Below are 17644 nucleotides of genomic sequence, written 5' to 3' on the forward strand. Positions count from 1 at the left end.
CTCAATCTGAATGGCATTTTGCTCAGTGAAAGGTGGGGAGCTGAGCCCCAGAGATGCCATACAGCACCCCTGCCTTGTTGCTGACCCACTGGTGAAGTCAGGGGATGGCAGCAGGTGGGTGGGGACATGGTCACCCTTCTCAGTGCCCGTTTGCCTAAGTTCTACCAAGAGAGACAGTTATTCTAGTTACTGGGGCTGAGACATAGCGGGGAAGATGGGCCTGAGCACCCAGGTCTGAAAGGAGAGCCAGGAAGAGGTAGGGTGGGAGGTGGTACCAGTTATGGGGACAGAATCACAAAGGCAGATTTCAAAGTGGGTAGGGGGTGGGTTAGAGAAAAGAAAAGGGGACACAAAGAAACTGTCTCCCTCCTAGCCGAAGGAGATAGGAGGATTTTAGGACAGACCGACCGACCTAGAGATACAGAAAATGATAAGGAAACGGAGAGACAGACAACCAGGCAGCAGAGAGTGAGGCACAGCGAGAGGAAAGAGAGGTGCCCCCGCCTGGAGATGGGAGGCTGAGCGGGTGGAGGAGGGAGTCGCACCCCCAGGGCTGGGCTGGGCGGGGCGGGGCGGGAGGGGCGGCGCTAGGGCCCCGGGGAGCAGGCAGCAGGAGCACTGCTCACCCGCCCGCCCGCCCGCCCAGCGCTCCCGGCTCCCAGCCCGGGGTCCCGGAGCAGCCCGCTAGGCGGTGGCGGTGGCGGCGGCGAGGAGGGGGCGTCGGGCGCGGAGCCTGGGCCTGGCGCGGGGCGGGGGTGGCGGGGACCTCGGGGCGGGGCGCGCTGACGGACGCGGCCAGGTGTGCCGAGGCGGCGGCGCCCGGGAGCTCGGGGACCGTGCGCAGCGGCTGGAGGTGAGTGAGGGGCGCTGGCCTGGCAGGGGTGCGGGCACCGCGCGAGCCTCGCCCCTTCCCACCTGCGCTATTCCCGGCGCCGCCCAGGAGGAGGTGGCACATCTGGGCTCCAGTCCTCGCACGCGGGGTGACCTTGGCCAAGTCGCTTCTACACTTTGGGCCTCATTTCCCCATCTGTAGGTGGGGGGCTGGAGGGGTATCGAGGCTTTCGAGCAGCTGAGGAGCGGGAGGACGCCCTGACGCCGGGCAGCTACCCTCCTGGGCTGCGTGGGGGCTCCAGCCCTTGCGCCCCTCCCCGCAAGCGGATCAGGGCGAGGCAGCCCCAGGCTTACAGGTGGGCAACAGCCCAGAGTCTGTCTCCCCAAGCCCGTTCTGGGAAAAGTCGGACCGATTTGACCCAGGATAACGGCGGGTTGGGCTCTGCCCAGGATTGACCAACATGGGCGCCGTGGGGGCAGCGGGAACGGCCAGTGCTGGGCCTCCTCACTCCTCCCTGCGGGCGGGGCGACCGGGCTCTGGGGTCTGGCTGTGCCGGTGGGGCACACAGGATGCCAGAGCAGTCACACCCTGGGGACCACCCAGCCCAAGCCCTACCTGGAGAAATCGAGGCCTTTCCCCAGCGCCTACAGGGAGAGGGGAAACTGTCCTGCGCTGCCCGCCTCACAACATCTTTGCAATTGCCCTCCTTGCCAAGGTGAGAGAGAGGCCCCAGAGGTGAAGTTAGTGGAGGGCCCGGCTCCTTTCTAACCACTGCGCTGTGGAATCAGGGGCACTGTCCAGAGCCCTGGCAAGACCTCTTTGAGGACTCAGGAAAAGGTCTCCTTTCCTCCCCCCATTACCCCAAGTTATGGGCGTATTCCGGAAGGTGCCAGGGAACTCCGTCCATGGGGTCCAGGTTGTCTGGAAGGGACAAGAGCTGAGTGGGAAGCAGCATGTGCTCCATCCCCCATCCCCCACCCTGTCCTGAATGGCAGGTGGCACTGGAATAAACCAACTTGTTATGTTATCTTGGAGCAAGACCCTTGCTCTCTTGGCCTCCGGTGAGAGGGTTTGGCAGGGTAGCCCCTGAGGGGGAAATTGCATGGTGGACAGCAGTGCTGGTGGTAGCTGTAGGGCTAGTCAGAGGGTGCCCTACCCCCTGTCCATTAGAAAGTGGAAGTGAAACTGGATGCTGATGGGGGTCTAGGGTACTCTGGGGCAAGGGGTTGGAAGCCTTACTGGCACCAGCCTGCCTTGTCACCAAGCCCAGGCCTGGCCCATTCCATGTTGGGGGGCACAGCCACAAACTGGAACTGATGTGCTCCCCCACTACTTGCCATATTGTCTCAGGCAGGCAGATGAGATCCCTCAGGGGAGTTGAAAACCCCCCGGGGAGCTGAAAAACCCTGTTTGCTGGGTGGGGCATCCCCTTCCTCTGTCTCCTTAGGAGATCTTGGTCTGGTTCCTCCCCTTCTCTGGTCCTCAGTTTTTCCATCAGTACGAAGGGGATGGACTAGGATCACTCTAGCTTGATATTCAAACTTCCCCCAGGAATGTTGTTTACCACTCTGGCTTGCAGCCCCCACTTTCCAGGCCTGCCCCCTCTTTGCAAGCCATGGGCCAGCTCCCCTCAACCCCACAACTGACACCTAAATTAAGCTGTGGTTGGAACCAGCATTTACATGGCTAAATAAGGCCTTTAACTCCTTCCCTCCCTAGTCAGCTGTTGCCCTTATCTACTCCCCATCCCTTAAGGTAGGAAAAAAACCAACCAAATCAAACCTGTGGCATTCAGGCGCCTGGTTCCTGGTGCATCCCTAGGTTCTTCCGTGGCATTTTATCCAGTGTCCGATTTTAGAATTGGGGAGACTGGGGCCAAGGAGGGGAAGAGGTTTGCACAGAGTGATTCTGTGGGAAGAAGGCAACAGAGCTCCCTCTCCTTGGGAAAGAGCACATCCTTAATAGGTGAATGGCGACATGAGTGTCCATGGAGCACCTGGAGAGAGAGGAGAAGCATGGGAGGAACCTTCTTCCATCTTCTCTCCACCCCTAGTCACAGCCCATTTCCAGGGCTGACATGTGTCTTCCTGAGCCCACGTCACAGCTCTGGGAGGTGGGCAGGGCAGGAGTCAGCACACTCCTTCCACCTGCCAGGGCTGCCCTCCCACAAGGCTGAGCACACCTCCAGGCCCCCTGCCTGGCCTGGGAGGCACCTTTTCCTTCAAGGCAGCTCCCAGGCTTCTAGACATGAGCTCATCGGAGCTGCTGGTGCCAGGAAGGGAGGGACTGAGGGGAAGCAGGCAGGGCTGCCCAGATCAGGGCACCGTGGGCCCGGGGAAGTACAGGGGGGTGCTACTGGTGAGGCCCTGCAGGCTCTGGTCCCCATTGTAGTGAAGAGACAGCAGCAGGATAGATCTGCTGAGGGTCAACTGGGGAAGGGTGGAGACAGGCCAAGTGCCCTGGGCTGTAGTGCTAGGCCAACCTCTGCTGCCCACTCACTTACTGTGTGACCTTGGGTAAATCCCTTTCTCTCCATGGGCCTCACTGTCCCTGGCTAGCAATGGGTTGGGATGGGTGCTTAGACACTGGGGTTGCAGTAGTGAATAAGACAGACAGGCCCCTGCCCTCAAGGCACTTGCATTTTAATTGGGGAGATAGAAAAGAAAAAAGGAAGCAAATAAATCATCAAGATAATTTCAGATAGGTAAAAGTGCCATAAAAAAATAAGTCATGCTGTTAAGATGGAGAGCAGTTAGGGGGCTACCGGGGGTTGGTGATTAGGAAAGTCCTCTCTCAGAGGTGACTTCAGAACAGAGACCTGAATCTTATTTGAAGCAATGCTCAAGGCTTTCTGGGGAAGGTGTATCTGCAACTGGAGTCTGGAAGAATGGGGAAGCTGGGGTGGGGGAGGATTTGGTTGGGAGGAAAGGTTTCCCAGAAGATGGTCATGCTCTGGGGCTAGGGGCTGGGACCAGTGGCAGGGACTGGAGGGTGGGTGTTGGTTGCATCCCCAGGGGCTTCAGACTGCAGATCCAAAGGAGCTCCACCTGAGATCTGGTCAGAGGGGCGGCTGGGCCTGCCTGCAAAGTGGCTCTGCTAAGTTAGTCGTGTGTGTGTGTGTTTCTGTGTGTGTGTGTTTGTGTGTGCGCGTGCACATGCACACGTGTGTGTGTGTGTGTGTGTGTGGTCAGAGTCTTTTGTGAACTGTCCCTGGATATTGGGGCTCAATTGCTACCCAGTGTGGCCAGAGGAGGAGTCAACATGGAAGCAGCCTCTAGGCCCTGTAATTCCAAAGGCTTACACAAGCCCTCTGTTTGGAATGAAATCTACCAACTGGCTGCTGCTGCCTGAAATTCCACCAGCCTAGCTTCAGCTTTTCCACTCGGTGAGGCAGGGTCGTATAGTACTGTGCAGACCCTGCCCTACCCTACCCTGTCCAGCCTCCCAGGGTTGCTGCGGGTGGAACAAAATTCAGTCTACTCCTAAATTCTTGGAGGCATGCCTCATGTGTGGCTAATACACAGATTCTGTGGTTGGACCTCTGGGTTCCCTTCCTGGCTGGCCGGGAGATCTTAACTATGTTATGTAACCTCTCTGGGTTTTTGTTTCCTCATCTATAAAATAGAAACAATAATAGACCCTGTTGTATACTGTTGTTCTGAAAATTAAATGAGATGATGATAAATGCTAAAAAAAAAATGAGCTACCACTTAGGTATTGTGAGGTTTTGATCTCTGTTAAAATAGTGGTCAGGTGTGGTGGCTCACGCCTGTAATCCCAGCACTTTGGGAGGCCAAGGCAGGGGGATCACCTGAGGTCAGGAGTTTGAGACCAGCCTGGCCAACATGGTGAAACCCCGTCTCTACTAAAAATACAAAATTAACCAGGAATGGTGGTGCATGCCTGTAATCTCAGCTCCTCAGAAGGCTGAGGCAGGAGACTCGCCTGAACCCAGGAGGCAGAGGTTGCAGTGAGCCGAGATCACGCCATTGCACTCCAGCCTGGGAGACGGAGTGAGACTCCACCAAAAAAATAGAAATAGCAAGTTCTTAAGGAGATGGGCTCTCGCTCAAGACTAATTGTATCTCAGTATAAGTTACTTTTTGATGTTTGGCCAGGAACAGGTTTTTTTGTTTGTTTGGTTGGGTTGTTTGTTTGAGACAGAGTCTGACTCGGCCGCCCAGGCTGGGGTGCAGTGGCATGATTATGGCTCACTGCCGCCTCGACCTCCTGGGCTCAAGTGATCCTCCCACCTCCTAAGTAGCTGGAACTACAGAGATGTGCCACCGTGCCCGGCTAATTTTTGTATTTTTAGTAGAGACAGTGTCTCGCTATGTTGCCCAGACTGGTCTTGAACTCCTGGGCTCAAGTGATCCATCTGCCTCAGCCTTACAGGCATGAGTCACCATGCCCGGCCTAGGAACAGGTTTTGATGGTGGGAGAATAGGCACAAGCACAGCGGAAAATGCCTGGACTGAGCTTCAGGAATGGATGCTCGAACCTCCGCTCTTAGCTGACTGGCTGGTGGTCTTGGGCAAATCATTTGCTTCCTCTGGGCCTCAGGCTTCACTTCTGACTGCTGAGATATGGGCTAGTAAGGATCTGAGGGGATCATGGGTGTGACAAAGCTCCTTACTGGCTTGTCACCAAGAACATGGGGCTAGCAGGAGGGGCTGACACCATGGTGTCAAGGGTCAAGGAAGGGGCAGGCTGGATGAGCCCCTGGGACAGGAGAGTGGGCTAACCTGAGACCCTTGCGTGTAATCCTCCAGAATAAAATCTCTTAGAGTCTAAGTGTGCTTGAAAGATAAAAGCCACAGTTCTTGAAAAATGATTGTTTACTGTTATTTACTATGTACCATGGGTGCTTTAAGTTCTTTACGCATCAACAACTCCATGAGGTGAGTACTGTTATTAGCATTTTGCAGATGGGAAACTGAGGCACAGAGAAGTTGGTTAAGTGAGCTTCCAAGGTCACACACCTGGTAAGTGGCTAGATTCAAACACAGGCAGTCTGGCCCCAAAAACTGTGTGCTTAACTTCTTCACAACATGGTCTCTCCCACACTAGATGGAGTGCCAGGGGCTCAGAAAAAGCAAGCCACCTATCCCAGAACAGACAGCATTCATCTTTGATCCTCATCATCCCTGAAGCTTAGGTCCTGGAAGGAGGAGCCTCACTGGGTCTAGGGTCCGGGGCTCTGAGATTGGCCCTTGAACCAGCTCAACTTTTCTATTCCCCTGGCAGTAGGTCAGAGAGGATCAAGGGTGCCCTGCAGTCACTGTGGGCATGGAAGGCTCTGCCATGGCCTGATGAGTGGGCGTTGTTAGTGCCTTGGAACTTGAGTGGCTCCTAAGTGCTTGAGTTGTAATAAACTCCCACGCAGTCTGGCACACCGCCACCATTGTACAGGTAGGGGAAACTGAGGTCAGAGTGTTTAGGGAGCAGCCCAGGGTCACACAGGCAGAGGACACGCTTCATCCCTGAGCCTCCTGTCCTGCCTTCTGGGCCGCTTAGTTCTTGTGGGCTCCATAGGAAGATGAGATGTTGGGGACCCTCCCATGGATCCCTAAGGTGGCCCTGGCCTCCTCAGCCAGGACATTATTCCCAATATGGGGCCCTTTGGGAGGGCACATGGAGTTGGGGGATGGGGAGAGTACTGATTAAAAAATAGACTATCACGCGCACGGAGAACAAGCATGCCACCACCCAACCTGAGCCAGTTGGCTCCCCCATGCCCGGCTGCCAGGCCCCACTCAGGTCTCCTGCTGGGGGCCCCGCCCACCATACCCTGGCTCTGGGCCTGAGGCTGAATGCTCCCATCCACCCTCTCCTCTCCCTCCTCCATCCCTGCCCAGCCTCCAGGCAGATGGTGCTCTTACTGAGCTTGGGTGGGCCTGAAGCTCAGCTGTGGACTTTAAGCTGTGCCAGGGGTGTCTGGCATCCCCATACACTGGCTGTGTGGCCTTGAATGAGCCCTTTCCCTCTCTGGGCCTCAAACATTGACAGAGTAATGCTGTCAATCAAAGTTCTTTCCCAGATTTCTTCTCTCATTTAGACCTGACAGACACTGCAGGAGACCCCACTCAGAGAGGTGACCTGCAGTGGCCACTCAGCTAGGGTGCAGCAGAGCAGAGGCCAGTACCCAGATAATTGTGCAAATCCCAATCCTGTACAACTCCGGGTGAGTGAGGTCACATGGGAGCATGAAGGCAGGAGGCTTTGCAGTCATGACGTGAGCAGTGTTTCATGCATTTGCTCTTTTACTTAGTCAACAAATGTTTATTCAGGCCCAGCTATGGCCGAGGCACAGGGGCATGGACATAGCCAAGGTCCCTGCCCTGCGGGGACAGGCAGACTGACGTGAAAACAAATCCTTATGGAATTACAAACCTGATGAGCGTTTAGGGAAGAGGCAGAGAGTGTTGTGGCAGGAGAATGTGACCTCTGAGGGCCTTGGGACCTGTGAACAGACCTGAAGGATGAGAAGTGTGGTCAGAAAGGTGCAGCCAAGGGGGCAAGGGAAGAAAGAGCTCTAGGAAAAGGAGCAGCCAGTGCAGAGGCCCTGAGGGGAGAAAGTGCTGGGCTGGCCAAGCACTAGAAAGAGGGTCAGCATGGCTGGAGCCTGGCAGGCTGGGAGGTGAAGCACCACGACGGGAGCTGCAGCGCAGGGGTCAGGGCAGTGGGGCTGGTGGTACAGGGCCTGGAGCCTGCGAAGGGGCTTGAGGCGGATCATAAGAAAGAGGAGCATGCTGGTGCTGATCTAGGAGGTGGGTCTTTCCTCCTTTCCTTTCCTCTTTCCCTTGGATGTCCACCCTGATAGTGCTATCGACAGACCCCATTCATGCCCCCCCAGCCACTTCTTGAGGTGGCTAAATGCAGAGTCTGGGGCCATCTCTCCCCGCTCTCTTCAAGGAGGGTTATGGAGGCCCAGCAGGCCTCAGATGCAAGCTGGTGAGAGTGCGTTCCTGGGCAGGAGGCTGCGGTCACTCAAGCTGAGTGCCCCTGTTCAGGTGAGTTCTTATTTCCTTTTATTCCCTGTGGGAGTCTGTGGACAAAGGAGGGTCAGCTTGTGTCTGAATGAAGGCCGCCCCAGACCTACTTCCACTGCCTGTAACGGCTGCCTGTCCCCTGTTCCATTCCAGGCACCAACCCCCCGCCAACCCTGGAGCCAAAACCCCGGGATGGCAGGCAGGAGGCTTGCATCCTGAGCCCAGCTCTGCTGTACGCTCTAGGGCACACCCCTTTTTCTCCCTGGGCATCAGTTTCCCCATCTCTATTATAGATAAATACTCTAATTTTTCTATACTCAGTGTATGGCCCATGGATGCAGTATCAGCATCACCCAGAAACTTGTTAGAAATGCAGAATCCCAGGCCTCATCCCAGACTTCCTGAATTACAATCTGCATTTTGACAACATTCCTGAGTAATTTCCATGTACTTTAAATTATGAGAAGCGCTGTTCTAGGTCAGTTATTTTTAAACTTAAGATAAATGAAAATCTATAGCATATTTTTCCTTCTCTAAAGCTTTACATATAAACACATAAGAGGGCACCCACCCACTGTATATTTATTCATCCCATGAACAAGGAGGGGGAGGAGTGTGGAGGGGTAAGTTAGAGGCACAGGCTTTATTAGGATGGGCGTCAGAAAGGAGGAGGAAAAGATAAAACAGGCTGGTGGAGGGGCAGGTGCCATCTGCTCACCCCCTGAGAGCTTCTGACAGTTGGCCTCTAAGGGCCCTTTCGGCTCTGCCCTCCAGGCTCCTCTGCTTTATGGGTTTGGAGAAGGAGTGCTTGATGGTCCATAGCCCAGTGATGTCTTTCCCTGCTTGTCCCTATCTTGCTGTCCTGCCCTCTTCCCCTTGGAATCCCTGAAAGAGTAGCCGGTGCTATTCTTAGTGTGACAGGGTGGTGAGGAGAGAACATACTAGTGCATTATTTACGTTTGTGAGTCAACAGGATTACATTCAGGACTCCCAGAACACCGCCCTCCCAGCGTGGCCTTCATCACAGCCATGGCAGGTGGTCCACTATGTGCAGAGGGGAGGGCAATTTCCCAGGACCCAGAAACCATTCCTTCTGGCCCTGATCGTCCCTGCTCAGAGTCCCTACCCCTCGACCTGGGAAATGACTCATGAAATACCATGGTCAGTTAGGACTAGGAAAGAGCTGCTTTGGCCATATCATTTCCTTTCATCACGCATTCAGCATATATTTATTGAGCACATATTACATGCTGTAGGTGTGGGTGCATGGGTGGGGGAAACAGGGTTCCTGCCTTCCAGGAGCTCACACTTTAGCCAGAGAGTTAATGTGCAGTAGTATAGGTTTCAGGCCTTTGCCTGTGTGAGAGCTGATCTGAGCAATAACATAGCAGAGTGGGAATTAAGAATCTTTTAGAGGAAACTGAGGCTCCGCACATATAAGGCTTGCTAAAGGTCACCATAGCTAGTGATCAGGTTGAACTCAGATTAGTTAGAATAAAACAACTATTTTAGAGCAGATGGTAGTGTGTAGCGTTAGGGCTCTGGGAACTCCCTGCACTGCCAGTGAGAGGGGTCTTGTGGCTGGAAGGAAATTAACTGGTTGAGGTTGTCCTATTCTCCAGAGTCATGGAGAAGTCATGTGTGCTCAGAGTTTTCATAAACCTGGAGTGGTAGGACAGTTACACTGGGGGCTGGGAGTCAAAATCACATGGGATGAGAGGATAAGGCCCCGAGGTGGGGCACCTCATGAGGCTGTGCCAATGGCTCTGGCTAGGAGCCAATGAACCATGTGCAGTGAGATCCTGGGCAGGTCCCTTGCCCTTTCTCTGCCTCAGTTTTCTAGTCTGTAAAATGGTGTAACAATCCTTGCTCTGTCTCTATCTCTGATGGATGAAAAGTGCTAGGAAAACTATAAAAGTGTTGTGCATATTCAAGGAATGCTATAAAATTACCATATATAATTATCATAGGCTGTGTGCGGTGGCTCATTCCTATAATCTCAGCACTTTAGGAGGCCAAGGTAGGAGGATTGCTTGAGCTCAGGAGTTCAAGACCAGCCTGGGAAACATAGTGAAAACGCACGTCTATTAAAATAAAAATTAAAAAAAGACAATTATATAAATATATTTTATTAAATGTATTTTTATTAACATTATGGAGTCTTACTGTGTGCAAGTCTGTATTCCAGACATTTTCTTGTGTTAACTAACTTACACACTTAGTTATAAGATCATGGACTCTAAAGCCCAGTGGGTTCCCAACCTGGCTGTACACAGAAGCCCTTCGGGAGCCTGTTAAGGTGTATATTCTGTGGTTCCTCCTGTCTAGGATAAAGCCCAGGAATCTGCATCTTGACCACATTCCCTGAGGGATTCTGAAGCACCTGCAAGTTTCTGATCTGGACCAGAGAGGGGAAGGAACTTGCCAGAGGCCTCACATTGAATTGCAGACCAGGTTGAAGCTAAAACCCAGATCTACAGCTCCTGGCCTGGTCCTTTCCCTCTACTGTTCAGTTGCCTCCAAGTGCCCTAGAGGAATGAAGGTGGAGATGACTTTGGTGACACGTGAGGATGCTGGTGGTGGTGCTAAGGTATATGGTGCTGTGGTAGGCATTTCATATGGCTTATCCTATTTAATGGCAATAAGGATAGAAAAGGGGACATTTGACTGGGCACAGTGGCTTATGCTTGTAATCCCAACACTTGGAGAGACCAAGGCAGGAGGATTGCTTGAGCCCAGGAGTTTGAGACCAGCCTGGGCAACAAAGTGAGACCTCGTCTGTACAAAAATCTTTTTAAAATTAGCCGGGTGTGGTGGTGCATGCCTGTAGTCCCAGCTACTTGGGAGGCTGAGGCAGGAGGGTCACTTGTCCCTGGAAGGTCACTGCCATGAGCTGTAATTGCACCACTGCACTCCAGCCTGCCAGCCTGGGTGACAGAGTGAGACCCTGTCTAAAACACACACACACACACACACACACACACACACACACACACAAAGGGGACACTCTCCACAGCCACATGATCCCCTGGGTCATTTGAGCATCAAGTGGCAGATTTTAATGTACCCTTGGAAAAGGGAGACTATGACTGAGATGCAGAGATCCTGGAGAAATGAATTTGAAACCATACCATCGGTGCATTGTCCATTCTCCAGGAGCATGTGCCCTCAAGGCAAGAGTTCTCTGCTAACCCGGTTACCTGAAGACGGGGCAGGCTGGCAGGAAGGAAACACATACGTCCCACAAGATGTGTACCTGATGCCCATCCATCCATGCCAGCCTTCCACATGAGTCCCGTGTACCTGCGGGTGCTCAGTGTGCACATATTTATGTGTACGTCCTGCCCCCTCTGTGGGTGTGCATGCGTGCCTGGGCACGCTCTGCTGTGTGTAGCACAGGCTTGAAGCAAGCAGCACCTCTGTGTGTGGGCATACGTGCAGAGGAGGATGTGCTGCTGCCGGCTGGAGCCTCTCCAACATTAAGAGGCTACTGAGAATGCGTGTATGTTGCAGGTGTATGTGTGTGTGTATGGAAATGGTTGCAATGCAGAGCTCAGAAGGAGAAGGGCCATTAGAGAAAACATTTTTTTGTTTGTTTGTTTTTTTTAGACAGAGTCTTGCTCTCTTGCCCAGGCTGGAGTGCAGTGACGCAATCTTGGCTCACTGTGACCTCCACCTCCTGGGTTGAAGTGATTCTCTTGCCTCAGCCCCTCAGATAGCTGGGATTACATGCATGCGCTACTATGCCTGGCAAATATTTTTTGTAGAGACGGGGTTTCACCATGTTGGCCAGGCTGGTCTTGAACTCCTGACCTCAAGTGATCTGCCCGCCTCGGCCTCCCAAAGTGCTGGGATTATAGGTGTGAGCCACTGCACCCAGCCCACACTTTTCTTATTCGTGTCCTACCTCCACATTATGTCTATCATTCTTAAACCTGCCAGGTATGAGCCTGCCTCAGGACCTTAGCACTTGCTGTTCCCTCTGCCTGCACTGTTGCCCTAGACAAGCATATGCCTCACTCTCTCACCTTTTTCCGTTCTTAGCTCAGATGTGCCTTCTCAGTGAGGATGGCTTTGGTTATCATATCTACCTTTGCAAATCACTCCTCACCCCTTACAGTCCATATATCTCCAGTCCCTGCTTTATTTTTTTATAGCATTTACCATCTGACTTACTTGTGTATTTATTATCTTGTTCCCTTACCCGAATGCAAGCAGAGATTTTAATCTGTTTCCCTTCATGCCTGTGAACGGTGCCTGGCCCTTAGTTGGTGTGTAATAAATACTTGTTGAATGAATGAATCCATGCACCACCTATACATATTTTCTTTAAATTTTGTTAGTGAAATGTCCACTTTAGCCTCTCCTTAAGCAGTAATATACCTGAGATCACAAGTGTGTTCATTATACCTCTTTTCCAATTCACATTTGAAATGTATATAACTATTAAGATTTTAAATATCAAGGTACCACCTAAAATCCTTTTTGCTTCCATTAGTGGTGGGGGCACCACACTCTAGGAACCACCAGTCCAGTCCAATCCCTCCTTTGGACAAATTGGATGCACTGAGGCCCCAAGAGGGTCAGGGATCAGCCCAGTGTCTCACCCAAATTGTGACAGGACAGACCCTGGAACCAAATCTCCTGACTTCTAGTCTTCTTTTCTTTTGTAGTTTGAGGGAAACATGGAGGGCAGGACTGCATGATTCAGCCTCTCCCTGGCAGGAGACTCCTCCTGTTGGAGTGGGGCCAGACCTGCCTGGTAATTGGTGAATGGCAGCAGAGGAGAGGGCCATGGCAGGGTCAGCAGCCTCCAGCACCCCAGAGCCATGGTGTCCTCCTCTGAGGGGGCCTGGGGTTCAAAACTGGTTCTGGCTAGAAGTGACATGGGGATCCCCTGTGCAGAGAGGATGCGGGGTGGGGGGTGTTGGGAAGGGGGATGGGGTTGGACTGTGTCTGATAATGAGCAGAAGAGTGAGACCAGACCCAGAGAGGGGTGGTGAAGACAGGGAGAGAGACAGATACAGCCCCAGCCTGGTCCAGTTATGCAGAGGTGGGTGTGTGCAAAAGCCTACAGTTAACCACCCCCCAATGTGTGCACAGTGCTTTATACTTTAGAAATCATTGCTGCATTTCATTTACTCAGCAGCTACTCTGCAAAGCAGATATTATTATCCCTGTTTTACTGATGATGAAGTTGAGACTCAGAGAGGTGAAGTGATTTACTGAAGGTAGCCCAGCAATTTGAATAGGATGCCTTGCTGAGCCATAGATGGGGGAAGAACTGGCTGCACCTCTGATTGGATTTGGTAAAGGAGGGCTGTCTGTGGGAGGAGCGGGCAGGCTGAATGGATTCGGGAGTGAGGGGCCGGCTGGAAACCCACAATCCACTCACTGGCCAAATAACCTTGACAAATCACAAAACCTTTCTTTTTGAGGCTCAGTTTCCTCATCTGTAAAATGGGAATAATGGTACTCCCTAACTCGCAGCCTGTGAGGATAAAATAAAACAACATGATGAAAAATGATAACACCGAAACCGAATGCCTCGCAAATTAGAAGTGCTCAGTAAGCAGCAACTTGAGTAATGAACATGACTGCACCCGGCCCCTGAGGAGTTTGCACACGGTGACCACCTGCCACGACTGAGGGATTCCCAGCGCCTTCTTTGGCAGCTGTGAGCGCGCCTGAGACCCCGTCTGGGGAACCCGCAGGGGTTGGGGGCAGGTTTGTCTGTCCCAGAGCCCCAGGCTGGTGATGACGCCTCCTGGGGATAAACCTCATCTCTCTGTTGTTTACCCCATGTGCGGTGACTTTGTCATTATCATTCCTCCTGTGTTTTTTCTTCGAGTTATTTATTTTTCTGTGAGGAAGGAATGTGGGGAATTTACCACAGGGCGCTGTCCTTCACTTTCAGCTGGGCTGCACGGCGTCCTTTCCTATAAGAAGGAAGCTGCTGAGACAGATGGCAGGAGAGGTGGAGGCGGAGGGTCCCAGCTGGCTCTGTGGCCCAAGGAGTGGGGGGCAGTTATGTAACCCACCCGGAGGCCCAGGTTCTGGTCTCCGGGCATGAGCCTGGTAATGTACATAGCTCCTGTGGAACTGTGCCTAGCCCTCCCCATTCACCCCTGGCCTCTGGGCAAGCCCAGTGGGTGTGTTCCTCTATCAAAGTTTCCTTTCTATTCAGCTGGTCTTGATTTGGGGTATGGGGGTAGGTAGGGGAGTGGGGTGGGGGTTATCTTGAACCTCCTAGTCTCTGCTGAGCTATCATCATTGCTTAGAATGCTTCCTTATCTCCATCTTTCAAGAGCTAGGACATATGTCACCTCCTCCAGGAAGACTTTCTGGATTGCTTCATCCTAATTCATCTTTCTCTTAGGTTCTATGTTCTCCCCTCACTTCATGAAACATTCTTCCCCTTAGATCTAACACAGTGATTTGAGATTTCATCTCCTTCCCTCACAAACGTGTTGCTCTCTCCTTCCTTCTCCTCCCACTCCCAGGAACCACCCTCTAGATCTTTGATCTAGAATCTAGATGAATCTTGGATTTAGACAAATCTAAAATTCATCTCCAGGGATGAATGGTGAAGCAAAATGTGAAGGGGGAGACTTTGGATTGTGGAAGTGCTTGTCCTTTAGTAGTTTATTTAATCAACACAGTGATGGTTTCAACCCCTCCTGGGTGATGGCTTCTGCTGAGTCTGGGGACATTTACAGAGGACGGAGACCAGTCCTGGCCCTAGGCTGGCACAGGGCTAAGGGGAAGGACCACATCTTTGTGGCGGGCCCAGAGTGTGTCAGGCCCTGGGAAGAGTGGAGGGGACCCGCAGATGACCTAGGCCCCGCCCTGACCCTGGCAGAGGCACTGTTCAGGGGAAACCACCTCTTTCCCTGCCCTGGCTTGCCACCTTTTTGTCTTTTAGATTATGTGTTTTCTCTGGAAAGGCAGGGTATGATGGTTCTTTCTGTACTCCCAAGGCTTCCAGGGAGCTGGGACTGGGGAGAGTGAAACAGCAGGAGGGGGCTTCGTGAGCACAGGCTTAGCTCACCAGGGTTGGACTGGAGAGGTGGAAGCCTGGGCTGTGATCCTGTGATCCTCTCTGTGAGCCCTCCCTTTTCAGTTTGCTGTATACCTGGGGCTCAGCTTGCCTCTCTCTGGGTTACCATCTCAAAGTTTCTAAAAATTGACTGATTATAGATTAATAATTACCCCAGTAGAATGGGCAAGAGAGAGGCTGTGGCTCCTGGCCTTTGGCAGGGCCCTGGTCAGCCAACAGGGAGCAGGGCTTGTGGTCTGCAAGGATAGAAGATGGGTCAGGCTTGCGCTGACTGTGGAGCCCTCATCTTAGCTTCCCCTTACGCATCCATCTCTGCCCTCCCTGATCCCGACCCACTGCCAGCAGAGAGAAACCAGAAGTTTGGCCAGGCCCAGCCTCCTTCCCCTGGGTTTCTGAGTTTTCTCAACCTGCCGTTTCCTCTGAGCTCTGTTCCTGCTCTGGGGCCTCTGGGCCAGGTTGAACAGGGGAGGAGCACTGATCTAGGAGTCTGAATGGATTGATGAGGGCTTCCTACAAGAAGTGGCCGTTGGGCTGGGCCTGGATGGGTGAGTAAGGAAGGTGAATTTGCTTTGTGGGGAGCTCTTCAGAAGGAAGGCGTCCAGGCTTGAGATCAGTCAGACCGCAGGGGCCCCTTGCTAAGCTGTGAGACCTGGGGTGAGTTAGCTGCTTCTGTGTGCCTCATCTTCCTTATCTACAAAATGGGGATAAGGGAACCTCCTCTATGAGTTGCTGTGAGGATTAAATGAAAAAAGGCATGTTAAACCCTTGGCTTGGCAGCATCTGGTGCTCCCAAAATGTTGGCTCTTGTCATTCTCATAGATTTCATGTTTATTCTGCAAGTGCCAGTGGAAGATGTGGTGGGGACGAGGGAGGAACACAGAAGTGAAGCAGTAGAGGCCCCTGCCCTCGAGGCCGTTGCAGTCTCTGGGGGAAAATAGGGCCCAGACCCTGATTGCTACAAAGCAAAACACTGGGAGGGGGCAGCATGGCCCACGTGACTGGCCCTGCACTGGGCATTAGGCCAACCTGGGCTTGAATTTCAGCTCTTCCTCTGGCTGGCTGTGCGACCTTGAGCAAGTTGCTGCACCCCTCTGAGCCAGCGTCTTCTCTAATATGGAGATGAGGATAGTGCTGGCCTCATGGGTTGCTGTGGAAGTAAGTGAAGTAAGGCCCTGTCCTGCTACCTGGCATGTGGTGAGCACACCCTGAAAGATTACTTTTACTAGAATAGATAATACACAAGGTGGTGGTTATTAAGTGATGCAGACAGAACATTGGTGAATCAGGGAAGGCTTTTTGGAGGGGGTGGTGGCATTCTAGGTAGGCCGGAAATCTGAAGGATTAGGGCATGTAGAAAGGATGTGAGACAGAGGAGGGTTCCCGGTAGAGGGGGTCTGTGCAAACGCTGCTTTGCAGACAGGAATTCATTGGGCAGCTGTGGGAACTGCAAGCCACTGAACTCCCTCCACTGTTGCTGAGGGCACAGAGAGAAGGTGAGTGAGCTCTTGGGCAGGCCCCGATGGCAGGGGTTTGAATGCCAGGATGAGGACTCTCCTCTTGATCCTCCATGTCCTGGGGAGGCAGCAGAGGGTTTTGAGCAGGAGAGAGGCATGAGTGGATCCCGGAGGGAGGAAGATGAATCTGGCAGCGTGGGGCGGGTAGATTGGCGGGGGAGAGACTGGGGGTGGAGAGGCCATTTAAAAGGCTGTTGCAAAATCGGTTTTCCTGATAAAGAGCTGGGCTGAGTCATCTGTGGAGGAGAAAAGTCATATCCAGCTCCTTCATGTTGCTGCCGATGTGGGATTTTCCTGGCTTCGTCAGCCAAGCAATTGGCTGCCTTTGCCGGAGGCTTTGAGAACCAAGGCTTGAAGGCCGGCAGGAGCATCCAGGGGGAAGCTTGGCTTCAGGGAGGACCTAGCAGAGTGAGTAAGATGAGCACCTGGAGGTGCCTTTGTGGCTTGGGGTATATGACTTAGGGCATGTGGCATCCCCCCTCTGATCTTAGTCTGTCCTCTGGGCATCAAGGGAGAGGTATGTGGTGATTTCTGCCAGCCTGTGAGTGGTGAGGCGGGGGCTGGGCCTGGGGCTCCCCACCCCATTTCTGTGTCTTCTCCCATGCCCGGCAGTCCTTCCCACCAAAGTCTAGATTATTCTCCTCCCAAGAGGAGGTCTGGCAGTCTGCCGACCCCAGTCAGATTACGCTCGCCATGACTCTGGGGATGGAGAATTCCCCAGGGCATGGAGCCTGTGTCATTTCCTCCTTTCAGTGGGAGGAATGGGGAAGGGGCTGGCAAGGTAGCCAGGCCATTACTCAGGCCTCTCCATTTTCCTGCCCCCAGCTGAGCCAGAGGTTGTGCAGTGGCCAGTCATTGGTTCCTTCCTGACCTCACCAGGGGGGCAGTTTACCCAGCCTGTTTACCCTTCCTGTCGCCAAGACCCCTGGACTACCACAATGGGCTGCCTTGAGCCAATCTCTATTCCTACCCCTGGCTCTCTGTCCCACCCCGCCCCACCTGACCCTGGCTGGACACTCCCATTGACGGCATCGTGTGAAGAAGCATTTCCTTGAATTCTCCCTGTCCTGACCTTCTGCTCTGGCCTCCCTTCCCCGGCCCCACCTCCCTCCTGTGGATCCTCCATCCACACGGGCCCCAGTGGTGGGCAGAACAAGCAGCTGTCCACAGTGGGTGGTAGGGGTGGGGGGAAGGGTTTGTCCCTTTCTACGCCAAACAAGAACTGGGGTCTTCTGACTCCCAACAT

General features: G+C 53.2%; 1 protein-coding gene across 2 annotated transcripts in view; it reads left to right on the forward strand.

Moving 5' to 3' along the window:
• Positions 1 to 577: 577 nt before the first annotated feature.
• SYNPO (synaptopodin) overlaps positions 578 to 17644 on the forward strand; it is a 34576-nt gene continuing 17509 nt past the window's right edge. Inside the window, exon 1 of one of the 2 annotated variants that reach the window (XM_057302363.2) lies at positions 578 to 853. The gene's annotated coding sequence lies outside the window, so the exon portion shown is untranslated. Of the gene's footprint in view, positions 854 to 16610; positions 16807 to 17644 lie in introns of those variants that run through there. The other variant, XM_034960802.4, reaches the window with a different exon arrangement.

The sequence above is a fragment of the Pan paniscus genome, chromosome 4 (assembly GCF_029289425.2).
Source record: "Pan paniscus chromosome 4, NHGRI_mPanPan1-v2.0_pri, whole genome shotgun sequence".
NCBI classification, from domain to species: Eukaryota; Metazoa; Chordata; class Mammalia; order Primates; family Hominidae; genus Pan; species Pan paniscus.